The sequence below is a fragment of the Urtica dioica genome, chromosome 1 (genome assembly GCF_054948205.1).
Source record: "Urtica dioica subsp. dioica isolate 48M chromosome 1, U.dioica_male_clone48M_v1_H2, whole genome shotgun sequence".
Classification (NCBI taxonomy): Eukaryota; Viridiplantae; Streptophyta; class Magnoliopsida; order Rosales; family Urticaceae; genus Urtica; species Urtica dioica.
The window spans coordinates 56,149,787-56,158,997 of NC_142756.1; the positions used below are offsets into that span (position 1 = coordinate 56,149,787).

Consider the following 9,211-nt stretch of genomic DNA (forward strand, 5'->3'; position numbering starts at 1 on the left):
ATCCCCGCTCGCAGAGTAGCGAGTCCACCGGCTCAAGGCAGAGCCTCGAAAAAGAGTCACCGCAACGCTCGTATGAAACCTAAATGGCATCAAAACGACACCCATCCGTTCGATGGTGACGCCGATCCCACAGGTCCAGGTCAACGTACCTCAAAATCTACTAAAGGTCTGGACGGATGGAGGAATGCACATCAACGCGTCATGGTACGTGCAAATCTCTCCCTGCGCCATATTGTACCTATCAATAGACAGGTCAACAGTGAGCACAAGCATGACACCAGAATCCGTACCAAAAACACGTATCTCAACTCTACAGAAAAGGCTAAACCTGAGCTCTTATACCACAAAACCTGTCACTACCCGCGAGCGCCCGCCCACGAGCCGAGACCCGGTCAAGTTGCATATCACATAATCACCACATCATATATAATATCAAGCAGATAAATAAATAATCAAACATAATAACCGTGAATACTTATATTAAACATAATTTAAGTGCAATAATACATAAGTATACAAATTTTCATACGAAAATCCCGAGGGATTTTTCTTTTTTCGTTTCCAAACTTTGAGTCTCATAACGACACTTATATATATATACAAGCTCATGGCCTTACGTATACATACATATTTTAGGAGTGTAGATTAGGAAAGAGTTCGATAAAATACTATTATATAATAATTTTGATCCCGGGTGAGATCCCATTAGCTCATAGGTCGAGAGATACACGTCCGATCTCGGTCTTCGCTTTCTTCATTTACATCGCCGCAATGCCCTTATCTACATTACCAAGGGTCATAAAACTATGAGTCGATTGACTTAGCAAGCGGGAGTCTAACTTAGGAAAGAAAAGAAAAACTAATGCAATGTGACGTGCAAACAAGCATATAAGAATAAAGAATGCAAATCTAACTAGTTATAGAGCATGACTAATGTGTGCACACTCTAACTAGTACTTGTCATCAGCAAGGTTACACACATCCCCTGCTATAACTTTCGGAACGACAAGAGACCAGTCTTAGACTTTGAGCAGTAGTCATCAGCGATCAGAGAGTTTTATCGTTTGTCTAAGATCCACTAGTCGTACCATCTTCATCGTGACGTCGACGTGTGCTGGGCTCTTGCGGATATGAGCTCGCAAATTCGCAATGCAGCTCCATTGCGGCACGAAGCGCTCAATGGGCCTCCGCTGGAGTCTCTGGCAATGAGCTCGCGTTGTTTTGAAGCAGTCCCATTGCGAAATAGGGGCACTCGGTGGGCCTCCATTTGAGTACTCGGCGCCATTCTGACCGTTATGGTCCTCGATACAAGTCAATGACTTGCAAGTACCTTGTTCATTATGATTTGAGTAATCTGCAACACTCAGAGTGCACACCTATGTTACTTACAAGTGAGCAACTCTGGATAAACCCCGAAAGAATTATTGTTTCCCTTTCATGGTCGTTAAGTGTTTTAAATTGAAGACTTGGGATGTGACTCTTAGTATTTCTACCCTCGATTCGAATCCGAGAATCGATCTATGCTCTCATGTCTCCCCCGTTCTAACGGGTCAAGCGCAGAACTTAAGGGACAATTATATCACGTAGTAGATATTGAGTTTCAACAAATCTATGTTTGAACTTATCGGGAGAACCCGAACTAAGTTTTCAAGAAGAGTGGCCGAAACCTTCATCTTTGAGTTTATTCGTTTTAAGGCTTTCACCTACTCTTGTTTACTATCACATAAATGCACATAAACATGATTATTCCCTTGGTAAGTAGTTGAGTTAGGTCTCCGCACTTACCTGGAATAAAGCGCAGTAACACTTGTTGTCTTCAGGAATCGCTTCGCTTCGCACGCTTCTCGAGACTACTTGACACGTCCTGTAACGTCGAGAGAGTTAGGATCCGTAGATGAGATTTCGTTAGCTATTTGATTCAAGAACGTTGAAGAGTTTGAGGTTCGTTATTGGGATTGGTTGCAAGTCGGTTCGAGGTTCAAGAATGTAATTTATTGATTCCCGGTCTTTCGAAAATTAAACCTTATTTAAGACCCGTAAGCTTTCGTACCGAAAAAAGTACGAAAATTTTATTTTCAACGAGTCTTAAATAAATAATCTGAAATCTTATAAATCTTGATTTCCATATTATTGACTGAAATTAAATTCTCAGACGTCTTAAAGAAATAGACCACAATTATCTAAAATAAAATCCAAAATAATTAGATCTACGACCTAATTCCAGAGTATTAAACGCTACAAAGCGAATGACGATACTCGCAAGCTAGATCGGGATCTAGTCTTTCTCTTTTCTATCTCCGGCCTCGATATACTCAATCTGGCCCGCTCTCTTCTCGTCCCGACTCGGCTTACGAACACAATGCGAGTTTCAAACACAACTACCAGACCCGGGCATTCACAGACAATTCAATTCCATAACAAGCGCGACGACGATTCATTCTCGGGTTCGATTAAAGCCTCATGGTTTGACCGAGTTTCAGAATAAACACGAGGCATACAAAAATCAGCCGAAGCTCAACCACAACAAACAATCAGCCAAACAAACATAATCATAAGCCAAAAGCGAACTCAAATAAGGTTATACAATTCTCGGCCAAAGACTCTCAGACATAAACTCGTTGAAATCCCGAGTTGGAAACCATCTAACAAAACAGGTTCTAAGTCTCAAAAACAGAGACCAAAATCGAAACCCTAGTTCTTGTTCTTTTTTTTTTTTTTTTTTTTCTCCAGAACGCAAACCAGCACAAACAGACAGACGATTTCCATTTCCAAATTCAACGAGAAATCAAGTCATCATAGAGTATAAATACACAAACGAGCTTAATCAGCGACCAACAATTCTATTCAAATAAGAGGACACAAGATTAACAGCAAAAAACCAAAAATCCCAGTCTCAACACACACGGCTAGAAACAGAAATTCGGGAGAAAAACTCATCACAAATCGAATTCAATCAGAACCTCAACATAAAACCGAGAGCAACACTAACTAAACCAAGTCAATATTCACATGAAATCAAATCAAAGAAGAAAGCTCGAAAGCAGCAATTAAGAACCCTAATTCAGAATCCATAAATGAGGATAAAGAAATCCCTTCACCTAGCTTGAGGAATTGAACCGCCCAGATGAACTCCTTCCTTTTTCACCGTGTGAGATGCTCGCCGGAGTTCCTAAGACGCGCCCTAGCAAAAATCTTGAATATTTTCGGAGAAAATTGAGGAATTGAACTCAATTCTTACCTCCGATAGTTTCTCCGGTGTCCTCACTCTCTGTTCTGGTGATTTTCCTAGGTCCGACGTTCTTCTCTAGCTCTCGGTGGCTCTTCCTTCTCGGTCCGAGTGAGCGCAATGGATGGAGCTCAGTGGTTTGTGGTGGTCTAGGTTTATGATGGTCCGGTCGAGCACATACGAAGAAGATGAAGATGGAGGTTGTTATTCTCTTTTTTTATTATTTTTTTCTCGTGTTTCTTTGTTTTGTTGCAGGTGGGTCGCGAACCAGACGAAGGAAGGAGAAGAAGAAAGTCGAAGAAGAAGGGTGAGGAGAGATTTTCTCATTTAAATCCTTCTCTTTTCTCACCGTCTCAAACTCACCCGATTTTCAAAATTCATTTCAATGAAGACTGAAAAATTGTTACAACTAAATCCTTAATCATATAATTATTTAATTAAATCCATAACCGAACGTATTATAGTTATATGATTTGGACCGATAATTTTTTCGTTCTTTCTCGATTAATTCAAATATATTTCAGGTTTTTCGTAAATAATTCTCGTTCTTGATAATTTATTTATTAAATTAGTTTCCGGAATGTCTCATCGAAAAATAATTTATTATTTGAGATGAACTCGATAAATCATTTACTTATTCCGAGATTTCTCAATTCCTTAACATATTTTAAATTAATTCGATACACTTATTTAACCACAGTTCACTCAATAATTTAGTTGTAACAACGGAAGCTCGTTTATTAAACTTGAATTTACAAGTTAAGTGATTCAAAAGTTTATACTTTGGATACATCATTTACCTTTTCACTCGAAAAAAGATGCTCAATGCAAGTCCGACACCGACACCCATGCTTTGTGGTCTTCACCTTTCACCCCACAACGGGGACCCTTTCGAAGATGCAACACTCTACATAAGCATTGTTGGAGCCCTTCAATATGCAACAATAACGAGACCTGAGATTAGCTTCAGTGTAAACATATCCATTCAATAAATGCACTGCCCTCTCCAACCTCAACTGAAAGCAGTCAAGAGGACTTTATGATACCTGCGCGGAACACCCAATTGTGAGTTGTTTCTACATCGCTCACCATCTCTAGAGATCACCGGGTTTTCAGATTTGGATTGGGCAACGGACATTGGTGATTGACGATCCGCTAGCGACATTTGCGTTTACCTCAGGATGAATCTTGTAACCTAGAGCTCCAAGAAACAACCAATAGTCTCACTATGGTCAACAGAGGCAGAATATCGAAGCTTATGTTGTCAATGGTGTCCACAAGAAGAGTTGTAGTCTTTACATATGTACATTTGATGTAATAAAGTCTCACGAAGACTTTTGCTTGTAATTGCTTATTTATTAATAAAAGTTGAAACGTTCTTTCATTCTTCCTTGTCTGAAGCTTTATGATAAAACCTTAGTCTTTAGTCCATAAACAAATCGAACAACACATGAAGAGACAAATGTAGATTTGCATGAACAAACTCTTCATGGTTTGCTTAAAACAATATATTCACAATCTAAGGATCAAAGGACTATTGATCTCAGTACGATTGTTAGGAGAATCTATGATGTCTGATTATAGGACATTGAGAGTTGGAGACTCTATAGTTCTTCTAGGTATCTTCCGAAGGTACTGAATTGACCAGTGCACTTCTAGAGACAAGATAAGAACAAACCATTTAACCTCTTATGTCTCGAGGTCACTACGTATGAATTGCATCATGCTTACCTCAATCCTAAAATGAGATATGTCACTTCATAGCTTTCATACTCTCATTTGATAAAGTCAGAGTTCTAGATTCACTATGTGATATAGACAAGACCTATTGATGAAGTACTAAGTTATGAAGATTTCATGAACAACTTTGCGAAGATCTCATAGATATGAAATTCATGTACAAGATTGTTGAAATGCAATGTATTATCACCTCATGCTTTGTTCCCTGGAATGTGAAATAAATGAACTGGCCAGTGTCCAAATTCAGTCATGACTCTTTTGGATGAAACAATGTGACTTGTTAGCTCCTCGTCAATACATTGTTTCTAACTTATTCACAAGCGACAAAGGAGATGAGGAAATAACAGCTAGAAGGGTAAAATGGTAATTTTGTAAATCCCGACTAGCTAATGATATTCATGAAGGGTAAACATAGATAATATTCAGTGGATCCACTCATCACGATTTAGTTGAATTCTTGAGTAGAAAATAAATTCATTTGAACCGAGAGATTCTCAGTGTCAACTCTTTAGTGGAGTCAATTGACATTAAGCTAAACTTGGAAACGGTTTGTGAACTTTTGAGTCCAAGTATGTTAGCTAAAGCTTTGTTCATTTGGATCCATGAGGCCATTGTCACAAATCATATCGAGTAGGAATAGTTAAACTAGAAGCTAAGTCAAAACAAGAACGAGACAAGTTTTATGAAAATTGTCTAAAGGGTATTTTTTGTCTTTTAGGACATAGGACGAAATGAATGTCAATAAATTTTTTGACATTGTCATATGATGACATATAATCACTCGGCCATAACAAATTAATTGGGCCTTGTGGATTAATTTCATTTCATAGAATTTTACTTGATAATTCTTATTGGGTTTTTTCTTATGTTGTCATGAACAAATGAAGAAGCATCTAGAAGCCCCTTCTAGATAATATGGCCGTCCAACCCAAAGGCGAAAAAGAGAGATTACTTTGTGCATTGATGTATCAAGATACTTGCAAAACGAAAAAGTGGGAAAAAATTTCCTCCATGAGGAAAGGGAATTTCGGCCAACAAGCAAGAGGGAAGCAAAAGAGGAAACAAATCCAAGCTTACTAGAAGGTCTCTTGGCCGTGTGAATGAGGAAGGAAGGAGAGCAAATTTTGCTCATGAATATGTGATATTCTATAGAAGAGGAAACTACCTTATTGAAGGTAAAACCTCTCCTATAAATAGAGCCATCATTCTTCTCATTTAATTCATTCAAAAGTTTTAGAGATTGAGAGCTTCTCTCTCTAGAACCTCTTGGCCGATCCTCTCTCTCTCTCTCTCTCTAAGTTTTCTTTCATTTTTGTTTTCGCATCTAGGTCCACATTTGACCTAGTGTTTTAGCTCTTCGACTTTGAGACTTGTTCTTGAGTCGTCGTGTTTAAAAGTGTTGTCGGTCGTTTTCGGAAAACCCGGGACGCCAAGAAGGCACGTCGCTCAAAGGGCCGATGGTCAGGCCGGAGGTCCTGAAGAGCGGCAAATCTTCAAGCCCTCGCCCAAACTCCTGACTCCTCGAGTCGAGCTTCGCTCCTCGAGTCGAGCCTTGAGTCAATCTCCTCGAGTCGAGCTTCGCTCCTCGAGTCGAGCCTTTAATTGTTCCTCGAGTCGAGCCTCGAGTCATTTTCGAGTCGAGCCTCGAGTCATTCTCGAGTCACTCCTCGAGTCAAGTCGCTAGTCGCTAGTCGCTCTCGTCGAGTCGAGCCTTGCTCCTCGAATCGAGTCGCTCTCGTCAAGTGGAAAGCTTCATATTTCACGTGAGAAGAATGACATTCGAAGGCCCGCAAGAACCCGGCCAAGACGAGCCGTCCATCACGCACACAGCGCGCTACGCCGGCCGGCCGTGCAGCAGACGGTGCGCCGCGCGCTCCATGCGCCGCGCCCGGTGGCCCTCGCGCCGCGCCCGGTGACACGCGCGCCGCGCCCCTTGCGCCGCGCGCCGCGCGTTGTGCGCCGCTCTTTGTGCGCCGCGCGCGCCGTGCGCCTCCACTTGATGGCATGCGCGATCCTAGTCCCACATGGACAAAAAAGGGACCTTCTAAGGCTCCCAAACACCTATAAATACCCTCTCTTATTGAGGGGAAAGCCCATCCCATTGAATCCTATTCAATACACAAAATTCTCTTCATCTCCTATCGACACGCTCGATTTCTTACTCGCCTCTGCTTCTCTGGATGCCATATTTGGCCTGAAGCAGACTCTCTTCTCCTTCCCTCGTTCTCAAAGGTTCCGAAGCACTCACGGGGACTTCCCGAACGTCGCTCCCTTTGACCGAACGTTCTCCGGTGCTCAAGCACGCCCCTAGGGTTCTCAACTAGAGCTACCCTCGCGCGTCTAACACGCTAGACGCCTACGCGATCTCCGAAGTTCTGAGACGCCGCCGAGGACTCCTCACGCCCCGTCTCCTTCGTCGAGCACGCCTCTCCGCCAAGGCTCCGCGCCTCATACTACGTCTTTCACGCTTGAACTACGTTCTGACCTGATCCCACGCACGGGTACGTAGGCAGCCGACAACCAAGGCACGGTCACTCCTCCTCCTCATCCCCTACCTCTCCCGAGAGGCGGGTTGATCGGAGAAAACCCTAGCTCGAGACTATCGAGTTCCCACTCTTGGCCCGGGTGCGATCACTTGGTCCGGCCTTGGATCGAACCGCCCGAGGTTTTAAATAGTTGTTCATTTTCGTGCGACAATATTTTGGTGCTAGAAGGAGGGGACTTCCCGACCTATTCAGCCCGAAATCCCTTCTATCATCTTCTTCTTTTCTTCTGCGAACTCAACCTTCTCGAACTTGAGAAACGATGAGTAGCCAACCACCCGTACGTTCTGAGGGCGTGAACAACCCCGAAAACGTCGCTAGGACCAAGAAATACTTCTTGCGTTCCCGAACGCATGGTGACGAAGAGTCGCTCCACGAAGAGAGCTCGACCCGTTCGCCATCTCCATCTCCTGATAGCAGGGACAACCGCATCGTGGAGTTAGAGGAGAGTATCCGCCGACTGAAGGCGAAGAATGCAAGGTACCACAGCCGACTGGCTGCGAAGCAACCTATGCGTGACACGACGATCCCCAACGGGGATCCTGAGAACCTCAACGAGGAAAGCCGCGACCCTGATTACGAGGGTACTGGTGAGTCGGAGGATATCGAGACTTCTCTCACGAAGGACGGGGAACTCCCCGCCGCGTTTGAAGCCGGTCCGTCGAATCCCTTACCCCGAACAGGCGATGCGCCGGTAGCTTCTCAAGAGGGGAATTCCCGACGTTCGGCTCTCGACCGACTAGGTCCGAGGGAGAATGTTGCGGAAAGTCAGGGCGCGCGGAGAGCGCACCGCCGCAAGCAAAGCCGGCGCCTCCGTACGGCCAGCCCTGATCTTAGGGACCACCTCACTGCTCAACGCATTGGGCGTGGCAATGATCTGAGAGAGCGACTAAGCTCTAGACCCAATATCCCGCTGGCAGCCCCAACTAACGGGAACCGCCGCGCAGGACAGGGGTCTAACGAGAGGCTGCAGGTGACTCCTCCCGATCAGGGGGTTACTCCAACGACCGGTCTCGATGTGGTCACTATGATCCACAACCTTCGAAATGAGGTACGAGATCTCCGAGAATACGGAATAGGTGGAAGTGCCTATGGGGTCGTTGAGGAGAATTCATCACCTTTCACTACTCAGATACTGGCCGAGGTTTGTACGGGGAATTTCAAGCTCCCGAACCTCGCTCCCTATGATGGGAAAGCAGATCCTGCTTACCACATCCAGCACTATGAAACCTGGATGACGATGCAGGGTGTTTCTCCTGGTGCCATGTGCCAAGCTTTTAGTTTGACCCTCGCCGGACCCGGCTTTGAGTGGTTCAAACCAGGTATTGTGAGTTCCATCGGGAATACGGTCATTTGACCTCGGAATGCTACAACCTCAAAAGGCAAATTGAGGCTTTGATCCAACGGGGTGAGCTGAAGGAGTTCGAGTTGCGCATGATTGGCGCTGCGGGCCCCACCGCGAACAGACAGCAGTCTGGTCAAGGAGGAGGAGCAGCCGCTTCTGCCAACCAAACCACGGCTACTGCCAACACCAACCCGCAACTGCACGTGGTAACCACCATACTGGGAGGTCCACAAGATGGGGATTCGGCCCGACAACGGAAGAAATTCCTTAGGGCCGTGTCTCAGGAAGACGCTGCTATGCACGTCAACTTCACATATGAAGAACCTCCGTCCGTGCCTCACGAGAGGATGTATTTCA

The 9,211-nt window shown here is 44.4% G+C and overlaps 1 long non-coding RNA gene across 1 annotated transcript; it reads right to left on the bottom strand.

Moving 5' to 3' along the window:
- Positions 1–558: 558 nt before the first annotated feature.
- LOC149408164 (uncharacterized) lies at positions 559–3,599 on the bottom strand. Its single transcript, XR_016299148.1, has 4 exons — positions 3,099–3,599; positions 1,786–1,864; positions 1,089–1,354; positions 559–781 (listed from the first exon to the last, which is right to left on the bottom strand). It is a non-coding gene; the product is annotated as an uncharacterized LOC149408164 (long non-coding RNA).
- Between the last annotated feature and the right edge of the window lie 5,612 nt (positions 3,600–9,211).